Source organism: Callithrix jacchus, chromosome 2 (assembly GCF_049354715.1).
Source record: "Callithrix jacchus isolate 240 chromosome 2, calJac240_pri, whole genome shotgun sequence".
NCBI classification, from domain to species: Eukaryota; Metazoa; Chordata; class Mammalia; order Primates; family Cebidae; genus Callithrix; species Callithrix jacchus.
This window is the reverse complement of record NC_133503.1, coordinates 103,789,229-103,808,785: the sequence shown is the minus strand read 5'-3', so window position 1 is coordinate 103,808,785 and position 19,557 is coordinate 103,789,229. Positions and strand designations below refer to the sequence as shown.

General features: G+C 34.4%; 1 pseudogene; it reads right to left on the bottom strand.

Moving 5' to 3' along the window:
• Nucleotides 1–2,767: 2,767 nt before the first annotated feature.
• The window catches only part of LOC100408713 (protein RUFY3 pseudogene), a 31,167-nt pseudogene continuing 14,377 nt past the window's right edge, over nucleotides 2,768–19,557 (bottom strand).

Here is a 19,557-nt window from a genome sequence, read left to right as displayed (position 1 = left end):
AAATATGTCTAAAACCTGAAGTGAGAAACATAGATTTGATTTAGAAACTTGGATATGGAAATGATTTTCTTTAACAAATGTTATGTGTGCCAGCCTCATTTATATACATATTTCATTCAGAAAATACTGAAGACTTTTGGTTTTTAAAGATTTGAGGGTCTTATATCTGTTTTCTAGAAAAGTCTCACTGTTTAGTAGAATAGATAGATCTAGTTTAACCCCTTCAAACCAATAAGAAAATATGAATTTAATAACAAACAATTGTTTATGATTGTACCATGAAGACTTAGAGTAGACAGTGACCAGGCAGACTTTTAAAATGATCTTATAAGAGAGCTTTTTCAATTTCCATTTCTATTTCTTTATAACTTACATGTATATAGATTCCTTTTCAATGACAATTTTACAGATAATTCATTTATTCGCCTGAAAGCTACTCACTTGTTTCCTTTGAGAAGACTAATAATAAACCTCATTTTTTTAAGTCAAAGAATTGATTAAACATAATACAGCTGTTGATTTAAAAAATCCATTTGTGCAGAATCATTTAGCTGAAAATAAAAAAATCATATATCCTGTCATATTTCAGTGATCATAAGGACATATAACTAGACTAAGTAGCTCTCTCATTTAAAAAGAAAATGATTAGATATTCTTTCCCATAAGGAATTCTGTAATATTAAATGTGTTACTATAAAGAGCTGGTATAAAGCTGACAGGAAACTATTCCCGGTATCCTAACAATAGCAAAAAAGGAAACTATTACCTGTACCTTTTTGTATCAAATGTGGCTATATGTTAGTGAAGCTAACTTTCCAATTGGCACAACAAAAATGGTTATTTTATATTGCCCCCTTCAGAGCTGTCAACAATAGATGTATACTGACTTAATCAAGTTGACTAGGTTCAATATATTGGAAACTCCTCCTTTGAAAGTTAATAAGCAGTTTTATTTTTTTAGAATTATTTAGGTTTTAATTTTCTCTAGAACTCTTAAACTTCAGCTTCACCAAGTATCAGGCCAACTTTTGGAATCACCACTCTTTTCCAGGCTGTAACCCTGTCCAGGAGAGAGAATGTATGAAATAACATGGTTCTGGGATGTTTCCACCCCAGAATTCTAAACCAGTCACAAAATCATATCTCTTAGGTCTTGATTAGAATCAAAGAATCTTCAGACACATTAACAGAATCAAAATGACGTAACAGAATCAAACTGATGTTTCTTTCCTTTTCTTGCTCAATACACTTCCCTCTTTTCTTCTAGTGCTTGTTACTCAAAGATGTATGCATACAGTCAGCCCTCCATATCCATAGGTTCTGCATGCATGGATTCAACCAGTTGCTAGTCAAAAGTATTCATAAAAAGATTCCACAATATTCCAAAAAAGCAAAACTTATATTTGCTGACCAAGCAGTATGTTGAATGCATGCAAATGAAGTGATGTGAAGGTATTTTATTAGGTATAAGTAATCTTCAGATGATTTAAAGTACACAGGAGGATGTATGTAGGTTGTATGCAAATACCACATAACCCATCTCATATAATGGGACTTGAGCATTCGTGGATTTTGATATACAGTGGGGTTTCTGGAACTAATGCACCATGGATACCCAGTGATGACCGTATTGCCCTTTGCAAGAAAGCATCTATCAGCTCTGATTCATGACTCAGAATAAGGAATTCCTTATTCAAAAAACAATATAATAACTATTCTGAGCTAACTTTCTCAGCCATCAACAAATTAAACTTGGCCCAGGTATGGTGGCTCATCCCTGTAATCCCAGCACTTTGGAAGCCAAAGCTGGAGGACTGCTTGAGCCCAGGAGTTTGAGACCAGCCTGAGCAACCAATGAGACCCCACTGCTGAAAAAAAAGCCAATCCCATCTACTTGAGAGGCTACGGTGGGAGGATTGCTTGAGGCCGGGGAGGTTAGAGATTCAGTTAGCTATGATTGTACTACTGCACTCCAGACTCTGTCTCAAGAAAACAAAATAAACTTGTTTTACTCTATATTTGACTTTGCCTTAATATCTTCTACTTGAAAAAGCTAAATCACATTTTTAAAACTCCTTACATTTTCCATTATAACTTGGAAAGGATGGAGGGAATAAGGAAGAGTTGGCTTGTTTTGCAGAAGATTCTGAAAAGGGCAGTTATTTACTTTGAGGTCATTAAGTTGAGAAGCAAATGTCCTTTGTTTTGATAATGAAAACCCTTGTAGATAAAGCTCAGAAAGTTCTGGTCCTGAAATTATAGTATCTTCAATACATTCAGAATGTATATTACTCTTGAATTTCTTTTCTCTGAGATTGGGTTCACAGTTTGGTAGAGATATTTTAAAGAGGTAGTTAGTAGGGGTGAAGAGGAAACAATGTTTATGTTTTATAGCACCTGGGAAAATATGTAACATGTCATTTTGATTTCAGCATCTATCTCTCCCCCTTGAATCTGCAAATGTAATAGAAGGAGATGATTGTTTTCCTTTTTATTCTTACCTGCCTGGACTCTCTCTCCTATTACACTCACCCCAGCATTATTATCACTAATCATAAAAATGAATTGCCCTTCCAAGGATATGCTATAAAGCAAACGTTCAAAGTCAGGTTGTTTAGATTTAGAAGAGGAAGGCTCAAGTGAGTTATCTTTTACTCATAAAGTTATTAGGGAAAACGAGCAAAAGTTCCAGTACCCCAACCACTGCCTTTTCTCCCTGGACTTAGTTAATTCCTATCAACTCTTTAGTTGACTCTAAGGACTGGGCTCTAGGAGATCCTGACGCCTAAAACATAGGTACAAAAAGCCTGCATAAGCATTTTGGTCCAGGTCTTGGCCACCAGTCTTACAATGGGCTGGTGGATCAGATGCTTGTGACAGGGATTGCAAACTCACTCAGGCTTGATACTTGAAGGAAGAGGCAGTTCATTTGCTTAACCAGCACTACAGAAGGTTCCTCTGCAGTTCTTACACATATTCTTTGTTAGGCTGCCGTCTTTCTGGAATAGCTGACACACCTGTGGCTTCTCAGAGCGCAGCAGCTGACCCTGTTCATTCAGAGGGCGGGGTTGCAGTCTGTGTCTTTCTTCCAGGGGCTTTTTTAGTTTAAAATTTCCCTCTAGCATTTTGTGCTACCCATCCGTCTTAGATTCTGGCTTCTGGTAACCCTTTCCTGGGATGCTTCTGTCATTTTGTTATCTTTCTTTTTCCTGTTTTAGTTCTAATTCAAGCTGGTTCCACTGCCTGGTGAGATCCTCTACTTTCAGCTGCAGACTGTTGATCTTGTCTTCAAAGTCCTGTTTGAAGAGCTGCTTGTCCAACTCAGCAGACTTGCAGCTTCGCTCAGCCTGGTGCAATCTTTGTTCTAGTTGTTTAATGGTAGCAGCCATCAATTAATTTTCCAAGAGACTGTTTAGTTCACTTTTCTGTTTTACTCCTTAGTCTGAACTCTGCAGCTTAAAAGCAAGTTCGTGGTTGAGATCCCTGAGATCATGCAGCTGCTGCCGAAGAGATACCAGAGCATCCTGCTTCTCACAGACATCCTTCTCCAGCATCTTCTTAGCCAATTCCATCTCCTGCTTCATGCTGATCTGCGTCTCCAGTTCTTTTTCAACATCCAATTGTAATTGTGTCTCTTTTTTTTAAATGCTTTCTTGCTTCACTTAGTGCTTGCCCTTCTGAAGTTCTGTCTTGCTTGGGACCCTTCTGATTGGATTCCAGTATGTAGGAACTTTCCTCTTTAACTTGTTCCATTTCTTCTTATAAGGCAATAATCCTGTTGTTTGCAACTTCAAGCTCCTGTCAGTTTAGTGTTCGATTTTTCTAATGCATCTACTTTTGCCTGAAGGTTGTTTACAGTAGCATTCAAATATCTGTTCAGTTCTTCTAGGTAGTTCTTCTGGTCCGGATTGCAGTAATCTGACTGTCTCCTTCACTACCTTTACTGCTGTTCTGTCCTTGAGATACACTGAAAAATCTATAACTCCTACCTGAGATTCCAAGTCTTCTCCTTTCATACAGAAATTGGCATCAGTGTGATTCAGACCCTGATTATGGCTCCTTCTTCTTCCATCATGAGGGCATTGGGTTCGTAGAATTCATTAAGAAGTTCTTTGATCTAAGGTTTCATATATTCTAAAAGTTTCTTTTGCATTAATGCCCAACGAAGCCAGGCTCTTCCTCTATCTACCGCCGTCTTAAGTCTTGGAAGATCTTTAACACTTGCTGTTATCTTTGTGGCTTCTGGAATAAGCTTTTCTACCAGCTCTAGAGGCCCCCAGAAGGATTTATTTTGTCCACCAGAAGTTTGTTTTGTTTTGTTTTGTTTTTAGCTTTCAAGCCATGTTTCAGACAGTGTGCATCACCACCAAGAATTGCTGGAGAGGTACATAGAGTCAAGAGTTCTCTCCAGGTTCAGAGCTGATTCAGTCAAGCCCCTGATACTCTGGCTGTGTTCATGAGGTTCATACGTTCCTTAGCCTTGAGATAATTACTGTGGTGCTTGCAGCTGCCGCCGCCGCCGCCACTGCAACTAAGCAGCTCAGCAGCTCAGCAGCAGAAAGGGCAAGAGGGAGCCGGACTATGGCGGGGTCCTCCAGGATCGCTGCGGCTGCGGGCACGCTCCTAAGCCGGCGCCGCCATCGCGGGTTAGAGCAGGAAAAAGGTGGCGGCCACTGGCGAGGCTGGCTCTGACTGCCTGGCAGGAGAAGCCGGAGGTGGCCCCTCCTCGCGCTCTCCTACAAGCACTTTTATAAGCTTTCTGAAACTAGAAAAAAAAGTCTCATTATTTTATATGCAAACTTTTTTTTAACCAAAACCTCATTTTGAACAAAACAAAATACTCCAACACACCTCCAAATTATCTCTGCATCCTGCTTACAACCTCAGCACAAAGTTCAATAGAGGTTTATTGGATATGTTGGCTTCAATTATTGAGGGCTGTCATGATGAAATTTCGTCAGTTTTTGTAAACATACTTTGAGGCCAACTAAAAGTCAGGCTGTTCAGAGGGTTACACTAGTTTGAGAAGGCTTGCAATGAGGATCCCTTTTTTAGGTCTACCTCAGAAAAAATCCATAGGTTTAAAAGCCAGAGTTCTTTGTTAATGTCATGCATTTAAAACCCAGATACACAAAATAATTACTTTTTCGCTATCGTAATTAATACATAAATATTTTAGAATGTTAGGAAAATTCAGAAAGTTTTGCTAGTGTTGTTTGCCTTCATTAGGGAATGCTGAAACAATAAATTGATGAAAACTGTTAAAAAATTAATCTGTGACATTAAATTTTATTTCCAATTATGTTTAATGGTAATCGTTTTCTTTTTTTGTATTTTTAACCATAGTCTTTTATTATGACATATATAAACTCATATTTAATATCATATATATGTATGTCTTTGACATTTCAGAGATCCCTATTTTTATTAAATAATCAACCTTGTAAATATTTCTTATTCTATTTTAAATACTTGCTTCTACATTACATGAATTGCCAGTTTTAAATTTGGTTTTGTGGACAATTAGACAACCAAAAAGTCACTACCACAGAATTATTATTTAGTGAGAGGCCTTAAGCATAGAAATTGTTAAAGTAAACTTCTCTAACCACAGTAGTTGAATTACTTATTCACAGTGGTAATGGAACTATTGAGTCACTTTCAGAAAAAAAAAAATTACATAGTTATGTAACTGCAATTGTGATATGTCACTTTTTATTAAAAATGGGACTTATTTTTTTACTTGTTTATTTGCCTCACTTTGCCCACCCCCACCAAAACAAGGTCCTACTAATTCAGAAAGAAAGTTGACAAGTTACATATTAATCTGATACAAAAAAATTCAAAACACAAAGAATATGTGTGTCTTCCTCACTTTATGAGATTAAGACAGCATTAAAAATCATTAAATAATTTATATGTAAAGTGGCATATTTTTAAAAACAAATGTATTGAAATACTTTTAAAGCAATATTTTAAACATGTTTTGAATGTGTTGCCATACACTGTGATTTACATAAGCAAGTTTCACCAAAAACAATGATTAATGTACCTATCATATTCATTTTAGTGATGAAAAAATTTTGGATTCTTCCACATGTCCTCTAAGAGTACCGTCCAATTCAAAAGGGAATTTTTAATAACCATTCCCAAGTCTCCAAATGCTTGATGCATTGTAAATCCTTATGCTTACAGAATTTCAAAAAAGCAAGGAACTCTTATAAGTTAGTAGAAAAGAATTTAAGTTTTATGGTTACTAAAAATATTTGAGAGAGATGGATTGATATGCAGTATACATTTCCTGACAGGATTATTTAAAAACAATTTTTTAGGGGTATTAAATATGAAGGTGTTAAACAGTGGGAAAAGAAGTAGCTTTTCCAGGAAAAAAAAAATAATGCTTATGTTGGACAGGGTGGGCAGGGAGAAATGCAAATTCTTTTGAAAATGTAAGTACAGTATAAAAAGCACATATGCAAAAATTTAGTTTGGTCTTTGGATTTGTTTTCTTTTCTAGAGTTAGCAACCAAAGTCCAATGTTGTTTCAGTGACTGAGCATGATTGTACTTATCCACAATTTTCCCAAAAACGTATGCATAAATTTTCTATCTTCACACCACTTATATTTTATATCTATGTGATCATATTTGGCAGAAAATTATTATTCTCTACATAGGTGTTGTAGCATTTTACATAATTCTAATTAGGCATGTATCATGACGTATCTGGTGCACATCTGGTACTATTAGTAACAAAGTAAAACTTTGCTGAGAAAGTAAGATGAGAAACTTAGAAGCTCTGATTATCAGATGCTGAGTACAGCTGCGGTATTGAAAGCTAATAGTTTGAAAACAATAATTACTGAAAAAATGATGCTATGGAATGACCATGTGCATACTGTGAATAAAAGAAAACATATGCACACACACATACACACACACAAATGCACGTGCTCACACACACACGCAAACTATAGAAACAGAGACAGATTTATGTGATAACACCTCAGTTTTTCTTTAACATAGTTGCTTTTCCTTTTTTCCCCATAGTACTTCAGACAAGTTCAGTACATTGTATAGTTTCTAACCTTTAGAGTTCTTTAAAGTTTTGCTAAGATTAAGAAAGTGCTTTTTGTGCTAATATTACTTACACTAGAAAAAGCATGAAGGTGTTTTGAGAGATTGTCAAACTCAGCCACCCCTCAATAAACATAAAATTTAATCAAAATCAGTATACTTCCCAGGCAAACCCAGCTTTAAAGTGAGCTGCCTACTCTACTTTTACAAAAAGCAGAAATACAAACACACCTATACACCCCTACCCATTCCCACCATACAAATACTCTTGGACAAAAAAGTATTTCACTAAACTTTACCTATATAGAAGTTCTAGATGCAACCATGATATAAGGAAAATTAAATCTGAATTTTAAATTTAATTTTTCCTGAATGTGTACATGGAGTGTGTATGGGTGTGTGAAATAATTACGTTGCCATTCTCAATTGATTATAATGCTATTACATAATCAATTTTACATTGTGAAAATTAATTAATTTTATTTTTTTAATTGATGGACAAAATAATATCTATTCACTGTGTATAAGATGATGTTTTGGAGTATAAATATAGATTGTGGAATGATTAAATCTACATAATTAACATATGCATTACCTCACATAGTTACCATTTTTATGGTGGGAACACTTTACATCTACTCTTAGCATTTTTTTAAGAATATACTGTATTATTAACTATAGTTACTATGTTGTACAGTAGATTTCTTGAACTTTTTTTCTCTTATCTAACTGGAATTTTGTATCCATTGACCAACATTTCCCCAACATTCACCCCCAGGACCCAACTTCTGGAATCACTCTCCTGGTCTCTACTTTTGTGAGATTAACTTTTATAGATTCCACATATGAATCAGATAATGTGGTATTTTTCTGTGTCTGGTTTATTTCAGTTAGCCTAATGTCCTTCAGGTTTATCCAGACTACCCTTCTTTTGATAGCTGAATAGTATTCCAGTGTGTACATATAAATATTTTCTTTATTCTTTAATCTGTTGATAGACACTTAGTTGATTCTATATCTTAGTTATTGTGAATAATGCTACAATAAACATAGCAATGCAAATATTGCTTCAACAGACTGATTTCATTTCCTTTGGATATATATCCAGTGGTGGGAATGATGGATCATATGGTGGCCCTATTTTTAATTCTTTGAGAAAGCTCCATATTATTTCCATAATGGTTGTACTAGTATACATTCCTACCAACAATGGGCAAGGGTTTCCTTTTCTTTACTTTCTTGCTAATACTTGGCTTTTTTTGTCTTTTGACCATAACCATCCTAACCGGTGCTCGGTCTTATCTCACTGTGGTTTGGATTTGTATTTTCCTGATGATCAGTGATGTTGAACATGTTTTTTTTTTTTTTTCATGTACTTGATTTCTATTTGAATGTTGTCTTTTGAGAAATGCCTAGTTAAGTCCTTTGTCCAGTTTTTAATCAAGTTATTCATTCTTTTGCTATTGAGTTCATTATATATTTTGTATACTAACCCCTTATTAAATGTATAGTTTGCAGATATTTCTCCTATTCAGTAGGTTGTCTTTTTAATTCTCTTGATTGTTTTTCTCTGTTGTGAAAAAAGTTTTTAGTTTGATGTAATCCCATTTGTCTAATTTTGCTTGTGCTGCCTGTGCTTTTTGGGTTATATTCAAAGTTATTTCCCAGAACTATGTAACAGAGATTTTTCTCTATTTTTTTCTAGTAGTTTCATAATTTTTGGTCTCACTTTAAGTCTTTACTTCTTTTTGAATTGATTTTTGGTATATGATGTGAATTAGGGTCTAAGTTTTTGATTCTGCATGTGTATTTCTAGTTTTCCCAATAGCATTTATTAGAGAGCCTGTCCATTCCTCATTCTATATTATTGATGCCTTTAGTGAAAATTAGTTGACTGTAAATATGTAGATTTACTTCTGGGTTCTCTATTCTATTCTAATGTTCCACTTTTCTGTTTTTATTACAGTGCTATTTTATTTACTACACCTTTATGTCTCCAACTTTCTTTATGCTCAAAATTGCTTTTGCTATTCAGGATCTTTGTGGTTCCATAATAATTTTAAGATATACTTTTTCTATTTTTGTGAAGAAATCATTGACATTTTGATAGATATTGTGTTGAATTTATAGATTGCTTTGGATAGTAAGTTCATTTTATCAATACTAATAATTCAAATCTATGAACACATGAAATCTTCCCATATATTTGTGTCTTCTTCAATATAGTCCATCAGGGATTTTTGTTTTGTTTTGTTTTGTTTTGCTTTGTTTTGTTTTGAGACGGAGTTTCGCCCTTGTTACCCAGGCTGGAGTGCAGTGGCACGATCTCAACTCACCGCAGCCTCTGCCTCCTGGGTTCAGGCAATTCTCTTGCCTCAGCCTCCTGAGTAGCTGGGATTACAGGCATGTGCCACCATGCCCCACTAATTTTTTCTATTTTTAGTAGAGATGGGGTTTCACCATGTTGGCCAGGATGGTCTCTATCCCTTGACCTTGTGATCCACCTGCCTCGGCCTCCCACATTACTGGAATTACAGGCATGAGCCACCGCGCCCGGCCAGTCCATCAGTGTTTTATAGTTTTTAGTGGAGAGATTGTTCACCTTCTGGATTAAATTTATTCCTAAGTATTTCAATTTTTGTCACTATTGTAAATGGGTTAGTTATAAATTTTCTTTTTCAGATGATTTGCTGTTGGTATATAGAAACGCTGTTGATTTTTGCATGGTTACTTTTTATCCTGCAACTTTACCAAATTCTTTTATTAGTCTTAGTAGTTGTTTGGTGGGATCTTTAAGGTTTTCTATAAGATTATATTTGCAAACAGAGACAATTTAACTTATTCATTTCCAATTTGGATATCTTTTATTTCTTCCTCTTGCCTAATTACTCTGGTTAAAACCTGAAGTAGTATATTAAATAGAAGTAGCAAGAGTGGCATTCTTGTCTAATTCCAGATCTGTGAGGAAAAGCTTTCAACTGTTCACCATTGAATATGGTGATGTTAACTGTTGCTTTGTCTTATATAGTCTCTCCTGTGTTTGCGTACATTCTTGTCTTGTGTTTAGGTACATTCTTGTCTTGTGTTTAGGTACATTCTTGTTTAGGTTGCTTTGTCTTATATAGTCTCTCGTGTGTTTAGGTACATTCTTTCTATACCTGATTTGTTCAGAGTTTTTAATCATGAAATAAAGTTAAACTGTGTTCAATATGTTTTCTGCATCTATTAAAATGAGTGTATTAATTTTGTTCCTCATTCTATTAAAGTGATGTTTCACATTTGTTGATTTAGATATTGGTAGTGGCAAGAGGCAGACAGGTTTCTAGGTGGGAAGGGGTGGGTCTCTGTTGAAACACCACCTTCAAGCCAGGGATGGCCTGAAGCTTGAGGGTTAGGCTTCCAGTTCTGGGTGAAGTCCTCCACCAGGAGTATGAACTTCCTTGGTGTCTTCATCAATCAAGTGGTGCTTTCTCCAGGACCAATTAGTATGCACTTCCTCCTACCTATGGACCAATCATTATTCACTTCCTCCATTCTAAGCCCATAAAATACCCCAGACTCAGCCAGACTCAGACACTAGTTGGGACCACCTACTGCTGATAGGAGGTACCCACTTTAGGTCTCCTCTCTACAGAGAGCTGTTTGTTCACCCCAGTAAAGATCTTTTCCAACTTGTTCACCCTCTATTTGTCCATGTAACATCATTCTTCCTGGACATGGTACAAGAACTCAGGACCCACCAAACAGCAGGCATGAAGGGGCTCTAACACATTCCTGGCTGGCTCACCAGGCTGTATGATGACATGCTCCCAGACCACAAAAGTGAAAAGTGGGTCCCTTTTGGGGACCCAGACCTCAGGACTCCCTGAGCCAGAGCTGTAACACTATAGCCCTCTCACCCTCTGGTGATGCTGGGTGGCTGATCCACACAGCATGAAGCAGTGGTGAGGCTGGATCATCCCAGAAGCCACTGGCCAGACCAGAGTGATGAGACTGAAATAGCTGTAACACAAATGGGCTGAAACACATCCCCCAACAGACCTGCCCCCCAACTTGCCATGCTGCAGATGACAAAAAGATGAAAAAGAAAAGAACAGCAGCCCGTCTGAGAGCTCAGACCCCTGAGCCAGGGCTGTGACATGCCATAACAAACTCTTTGAGGCTCTGTGGTTCCTGGCATCTCTGAGCTTTCAGGCACCACCACATTTCCCTCATTCAGGTGCTGGTGCCTGCAGCAGAAGTTGCTTGTTGTATGTCTGGTCCAGCTGGAACCTCGCACAGAGCCAATGCCTGTGCTAGTGCCTGAAGCTGCCCGCCTCACTGCAGCAGCTGATGTGCATGACGTGCACAGTGGCCAAACCCCACATTCACTCACTCACATACCACTTGCTGCTGTGTACCTTGCTTGCCCTTGGCAGGTGTGGGATCCAGTAGCATGAGCAAAGTGTAACCTTGGGGCCAAATGGGTGGAATAAGCCCAGCAGGCCTGATCAAAACTCAAACAGTGGCACCACCAACCATAGAGGTTTCTGTCTGGCAAAGCGACACCCAGAGGATCTTGTGACAGTATGTCAAACCATTCTTGCAGCCCTGAATTTAATACCATTTGGTCATGTTAATTCTCTTTTTTATGTGCTGTTAAATTCAGTTTGCCAGCATTTTGCTGAGGATTTTTGCATCCATATTCATCAAGAGATATTGGCCTGTAGTTTTCTTTTTTTGTAATAACATTTGGTTTTGTATCAGGTTTAGCTAGCTTCATTAAATAACTTTGGAAGTATTTCTTCCTCTTTAATTTTTTTGGAAGAGTTTGAAGAGAATTGGTATTAGTTATTTAAATGACTGATAGAATTCAGCAGTGAAGTAATCAGGTTTTCAGCTTTTCTTTGATTTGAGGCATTTTATTACTAATTAAACATCCTTACTTGTTATTGGTATCTTGAGAGTTTCTATTTCCTTCATAATTCACTTCTGGTAGGATGTATGAATCACAGAATGTATCATTTTTTCTGTATTATCAAATTTATTGAAATATAGTTGTTCACAATAGCCTCATGATACTTTATATTTCTTTATAATAGTTACAATGTCTCCATTTCCTTTCTGATTTTATCTATTTGAGTCTTTTTTGTTTGTTTTTCTTAGTCTAGCCAAAGGTTTCTTAATGTGTTTACTTGTCAGATAACTCATAAATATGTTGATGATCTTTTATATTGTTTTTCTAGTCCCTACTTCATTTTTTTCTACTCTGAGTTTTAGTATTTTCTTTCTTCTACTAAATTTGTGCTTTGTTTATTCTTGTTTATCTAGTTCCCTGAGATGCAATATTAAGTGTTTTATTTGAATGTTTTTTTTTTGGTGTAGCCATATGTTGCTATAACTTCTCTCTTTGAACTGATATTGCTGTATACCATAGGTTTTGATATGTTGTGGTATTTTGTCTCAATAAATTTTACATTTTTCATTTCATTTCTTTATTGACCTATTGGTTGTTGAAGAGCATGTTGTTTAATTTCTATATATTTGTGAATTTCCTGAAGCTTCTCCCATTATTGATTTCTTGTTTTATATTATTGTGGTCAGAACAAATACTCAATATAATTTTTTTATTCTTACAGTATTCAAGAATTGTTTTGTAGCCAAAACATATGCTTTATCCTAGAGAATGTCTCATGTGCAGTTGAGAAGAATGCATATTCTTCAGCTGTTGGATGGAATGTTCTGTATATATCTGTTAGGTTCATTTGGTCTAAAATGTAGATTAACTCTGATGTTTATGTATTTTCTGTCCATATGACCTGTTCATTCCTAAAATTTTGGTGTTGAAATTCCATATTATTATTGTATTGATGTCTAGCTCTCTCTCCTTTCAGAAATATTTATATTTGCTTTATATAAGTGCTTTGAATATTTAGAAATGTTTATATTTGCTTTATTTGCTCCAATATTCAGTATTTATAAATATAATATCATCTAGATAAATATACCTGTTTGTTGTTATATGATGCCCTTCTTTGTGTATTTTTATACTTTTTAAATTTAAAATCTTCTTTATTTGCTATGAATATAACCACTCTTGCTCTTGTTTAATTTTCATTTGCATGAAACACCTTTTTTTTTTTCCTTTTAGTTTCTGTGTGTCCTTAATGGTGAACTAAGTCTCTTGTAGGCAGCATATAATTTGTTCTTTTTGGTAATACATTCAGACACTTTGTTTTTTGTTTGTAGAATATAATTCATTTAATTCAAAGTAATTACTATCTGATAAAAATCTTACTACTGTCTGTAGGGAATCCATGAGCCCCATATGTTGGTGCACCAGAATGTAGGGATCCATAAGCCTCACATGCTGGTGCACCCAAATGTAGGGAGCCAGCCCTACATCACCCATGGGTACCCTGAGTTCAGTGGCAACAAAGGAATGAGAAAAAGACAGATTAAGATAAAAAGTGGGACAAGGGGCCATCACTTTATTACTCTGGAGGTGACAGTGAAGGCCCCAAGCTCTGATCATCCATACTATTTATTGATTACAATCACTTTGATCTATAGGGTAGGGGTGGAGTGAATCAGTGAGCCAAAAGTTAATCAGTAAGCTGAAACTGGAGTGTAATCCTAAGGGGATTGATAACAGTGGTGGTTTGGGAGTTTCACAAAACAGGAACATGTAGTTATCTTTAGCTTATTATCTATGTACAGCTGATGGAACAGGGGCCTTAGGAGGAGCATACAAGTCTGGCTACATCATAGTGCTGTGAAGGGTTTTTACATCCTTGAGCACAACATTTATTGTAACAGAGCCTGCACTGGAACATGAGGCATGCAGAGGCCTTCCTCCTCAGAGGCCTCCTGCAGCCCTCTGCAGTTTGTTATTCCTTGTTTATATGTTACTCATAACCAATTTATGTAGGCACTCTGTAAGTCCTTTCTCCTCTGTGGCTTTTCCCAACAACTGTCATCTTATTAATTGTTGTCTAATTGTTTTGTAGATTGTTTTATTCTTTTCTTCTTCTCTTGCTGTCTTTTGATGCTAAGTAATTTCTACAGTGATTTTTTGGATTTCTTCCCTTTTGTTTTTACATATTTTTGTAGCTTTTGTTTGTTTATTATGAGGCTGCCAAAAAATTCTTATAGTTATAATAGGTTATATTTAGCAGAGAACAATTTATCTTTAATTTAAAAATGAAAAAAGAAACTGTACACCTCTACTCCACACAACATTTTGAGTTTTTGATGTCACTATAAATTTTTAAAATAAATTTTAATATTCAGTTTTTATAAATTTCATATTCTGTAAAAAATGATTATAGCTCTTATTAGTTTTGTTTTGTCATTTAGCCTTCATACTAAAAAATAATTGATTTACAGATCACTGTTGTAGTATTAGAGTATTCTGAATTTGACTGTATGCTTACTTTTCTAGTTTTGTTTTTTCACGTTTTCATGTTACTCATTTGTAGTGTGTTTTTCCAGCTTGAAGAACTCCTTTTAGCACTTCTTGTAAGACAGTTCTGATGGTAATGAACTCTCAGATTTTGTTGTCTAAGAATGTCTTTATTTCTTTTTCTTTCTAAAAGATAGCTTTGCTGGGTACTGCATTCTTGGTTAAAATGTTGTTGCTTTTTTTTTTTTCTTCCAGATTTTGGACATATAACCCAATTAAATCCTGGTCAATAAGGTTTCTTCAGAGAATTTTTCTACTCTAAGTTCTACTCTATGGTCTTGTTCTGCTCCTCTCCCCAATTTTAGTTTTTATTTGAAAATCACAAACAATTTTCTATGTGCCTGTTGTTTACAAAATGTCATTTATTACTTTCAACAAAAATTTTTTAATGCACTTGTCAATATTGTAAATATTCTTTATTATGGACAGAAATGTGTCCTTTCAAAATTGTATGTCGAAGTCCTTATCCCCAATTTGATGATACTTGAAAACAGGACCTTTAAATAAATAATTAAGCTTAAGTGAGATTACATGGGAGGGAACCTAATCCAATGGGAGGGTTGTCCTTGTTTGTCTAAAGAGAAAGAGAGAGTAAAAGAAATATAGGAGTATGCAGAGTGCAGAGACAGAGAAAAGGTCATGGGAAAATGTAGTGAGAAGGTAGCTGTCTGCAAGCCTGAGAGAGCCCTCATCAGAAAACAACCTTGAAAGCACCTTGATCTTGAGTTTTTAGCCTCTAGAGCTATTAGAAAATAAATTTCTGTTAAGTCACCTCTTCCGTAGTACTTTCTTATGGCATTTCCAGCAGATAATTATACCTTCTCTTGCTTTTATATATGGCATTCTCATTTAATCTGATATGATATTTGATATTCAGAGGCACAGAAAAAATTCAAATTTGAATATTGTGTTTTAAAAATTTTCTTTTTGTATCTTTCCAAAAATACTACAAAATGTAGAAATTAATTAAGTGTTCAAGATTAAAAGCTCTGAAAACTGATTAAGTATACTAAAACTGTCCAGTCTAAAAATATTTTTTGCATAAAATCAAGGTTTTAGAAGACACATTCTTTAAAACTTGGTTATTTTAAACACTTTGTAATACTGTTTTTTGAAAATATATTATTGACAGTTAGTTTAAACGGAAATAATTTCACTATTAAGCAAATAATTGGTGTCCTTTGCTTTGCAGAATTAATTAATTTTAAATGCAAAAGAAATGAATAGATAGGTAGCCTGAGAATATTCTGTATCAATTTAAAAATTATCTGGAAGTGCAAAATGCTGGTCAGGAAAACCTTGATGATTAACAGTTGATCAAGTCCATTATAAAGTAATATCTAGTTCCAGTCACTAAATTATAAATCTGTATCTCAGAATTTATCACAAAATAGAATCCCGATCCATACTCTTAGGTCAACATTTTCCTATTAACTTTATGGTCTAATTTTATATATGAATTGTAAATACATTGTGCACACATTATGTTAAGGATATAATATTATCTATAAATTTAAGCTTTTAATATGGTGTATGTGTATGAATCATTAATAGCTTGCCTCCCCCACAAGAGGCTCAGGCAGGAGAATCACTAGAACCCAGGAGATGGAGTTTTCAGTGAGCTGAGATCACGCCACTGCATTCCAGCCTCCTATGTAGCTGGGTACAAGGGCATGCCAGCCACACCTGGCTAATTTTTGTATTTTTGGTAAAGACAGGGTTTCATCAAGTTGACCAGGCTGGTCTCAAACTCCTGATCTTAAGTAATCTACCCACCTCAGCCTCTCAAAATGTTGGGATTACAGGTGTGAGTCATCGTGCCCAGCTCAAACAACAGGGTTTTAACAATAACATGGGGAGATTTTAGTAAGAGCTGGGTAGTCACGGAAGCCTTTTGAGAAAATGACAGTTAAGCTAAGAACAGAATAATACATAGAATTTAAAAAGAGAAAGAGGAAGAGATTTATCAAAAGGAAAAAAATTTGAGAGTATTTAAAAAACTTGGAGAAAATAAAAACACATTAAAGATAATAAAAAAAGAAAGTGAATGGCAAAAGAGATTAAATAAATATTGATCTAAGGGTCAGGTAATCATGTTCTTGCAGTCATGTTAAGAAATTTGGATTTATTTTCTAAAACCAAGAGGAAACAGTGAAATATTTTAGGAATGATAAAGTAAATTTATTTTAGTAACTCTATAAATTTTGCCATCGATATAGTTTACTGAGATAGAATAAAGATGTTTTAAATGGTTATTTTTCTTTTTATTTAAATTTGAAATTGAGGGTTCAATTACAGGCATGTTAATATTGGGATGACTCTAATAAATTCGTATTGAAACCTTATTTTTAAAGTGATCTATTAGAAAGGTCTGGATAATGTTTTAAATTACATTTTGTTAGTATTAAGAATTATATGTGGCCTAAAGCTGCCTTTGTACTTTAAATTCACACATAGCAAACTGCAGTATAACTTAGTATGTACATAAATTGTAACCTAACCTAGGAGTATATTCTTCTAACAAATAGCTGAATCTCAGCCAATCATAGCAGCTGAACTTCAACCATTCATGGGATGCCAATTGCTCCATGTCCAACAAGACCAATGCCGAGGTGTAACCAATCAAGCTGTTTCAGTAGTCATTTTCTTATTCTTTCTATAGAGTCAGCCTGCCCAGGTTGTTAGGTGGGCTCTTGGAATCTTTCCTGGTTCTGAAAAATGCTGCCTGATTCATGCATTGTTCTTTGCTCAATTAAACTCTGCTGAATGTAATTTGTCTAAAGTTTTTTTTTTTTTTTTTTTTTTTTTTAACACTGGTAAGCAGAAGAGGAAGAAATTAGTTGAATAAATAGTTTGGATATAAGAAAGAGGCCTTAAAGGATCTGCCAAAGAAAGCTGAAAATAAAATGGTTAGCTTGGTAAAAGCAAAACCAAGAGTGTTCAGAGTCATAAAAGAAAAGAAAAGAGAACTCTATGATAGCAGGTTCAGCTCTGTCAATATTGCTGATAGGTCAAGTAGGATGAGCACTAAAAAGATATTCTTGGTTTTGGTCACTGATAGTAACCATGGAAAAGGAGTATCAGCAAAGAATGAGGAAATAGCTATATCAAAATAGAGTCAATAAGTGTCTAAAAATCACATATAAATTTATAAAATTGTATAGAGAGACATTTATAAAAGCCTAAATAAATGGTTTGAAACCTAAAATTTTAATTTAATAGTTTACTTTAAAATATGTTTATTTTTAAATAACCTCAGTAAAATTTCACAGATTTTGTAAACTTTAGCAATTGGAATTTTGAAACCTAAAAATATTTAAATGCATAGACCAAAAATTCTTAAGGGAAGGATGTGTATCTGCGGGGAAATCGACTTACCTGATAATAACATGAATTATAAAGCTATAATAAATCAAAGAGCATTAAAATAATATATTGATAAATGTATAAGTCAACTAAGCAGAAAAGATAAACCTTTTAAAAAGTATACATGGACACTGGATGTATGACACAGGTAGAACCACACATTGGTGACCACATATTGGTGGGGAAAAAACAGAGTTCTTCAAAAAATTACTATGGTACAATCCAGTATCTGTATAGAAAAAAATGACCCCTCTTATGGTTATTCACAAAATGCATGAAAACATATTTTTTAGAAGAGAAAGTTACATGAATATATATATATGGTTCGATTACTTTAATACATTTTATTAACTGACAAAATAATTTTTGAGTGATTTAAAAATCAGTAAAAGAAGCAAAGCAAAGCAAGTAAATATTTATCATTAAGTTAGGAGAGTGATCTTTATGTAGGGCACTGAGAATGCTGTTATATTTTCTTACCAAGTTGGTGTTTGCTCAAGTGTTCATTTCATAATAATTTTTAAACTGTGCATTTATTCATATACAGTTATACACATTTTAATGTTGTTGCATGTTAATTGTAATAATAATAACATACACACAAAGCAGAATTACTGAAATGTTAATGGCTCTTTGAAAAAGCTTGGATATTAATAGGAGTGGAACCATAGAGTATTATATCACAGGAAACAGAATTGAGATTGATTCTGTTAACCTAGGTGATGTTCCAGCACCTTATTGATGCAAAATGCCAGCCTTAAAATGTTTTCAATTTTTCCAAACTTGCTTGTTAACACTTTTCTTTACTTAATTATTGGGTAACATCTCATCTTTTCTGTTTACTCTTTGTAAACATTTTTAAAATCTCATTTTACTTAGAATTTTTGTGGGTAATAGTACATAGTAGGTATATATATTTATGGGGATATGGGATATGTTGAACAGGCATACAATGTATAATAATTGCATCAGGGTAAATGGAACTCCATCACCTTAAGCATTAATCCTTCATGTTACAAGCAAATTATATCCTTTTAGTTAGTTTTAAATGTAGAAGTATATTATTATTGAATATGGTCATTTTGTTTTTCTATCAAATACTAGATCTTGTTCATCTGCATACTTTTAGAATAGTTTGCATTTTATTTTACTTATTTATTTTTGTTGTACAAAATTAGTTATTTTTTTTAAAAGAGAGACAGAAAGAAAAAAAGAAGTGAAGGAGGGGAAGAAAGAGGAAGAAAAAGAGGGAGAGAGAACAGGAATGTTGCTTTATTCTAAAAATGGGTATTGAAAACCTCTTTTATACCAATAATTGTGCTTAATAATGGCCAATCAATATTTCATTTAAACCTGTGGGTAGGTGTGATGTGGTACTGATAAGAGTGTATATTTTATGTATTTAAAGTGGAGAACTCTATAAATGTTCACTAAGTTTACTTGTCCTGGATCTGAGTTCCAGTCCTGGACAGAATAGTTTGCATTTTAAATGCTACTGTCTTCTAAATTTATATTGTATTTAAAAATATTCTTGATAATAGGCAAGCACTTATTGAAGCGGAAAGTTGTTGCTTTCAGAATTTAGAGCAAAAATAATTACCAGTTAACTATATATAATTTTATATAATTGTATATATGTTTTAAATGCAATAGGAAGGGAATAATACTGTA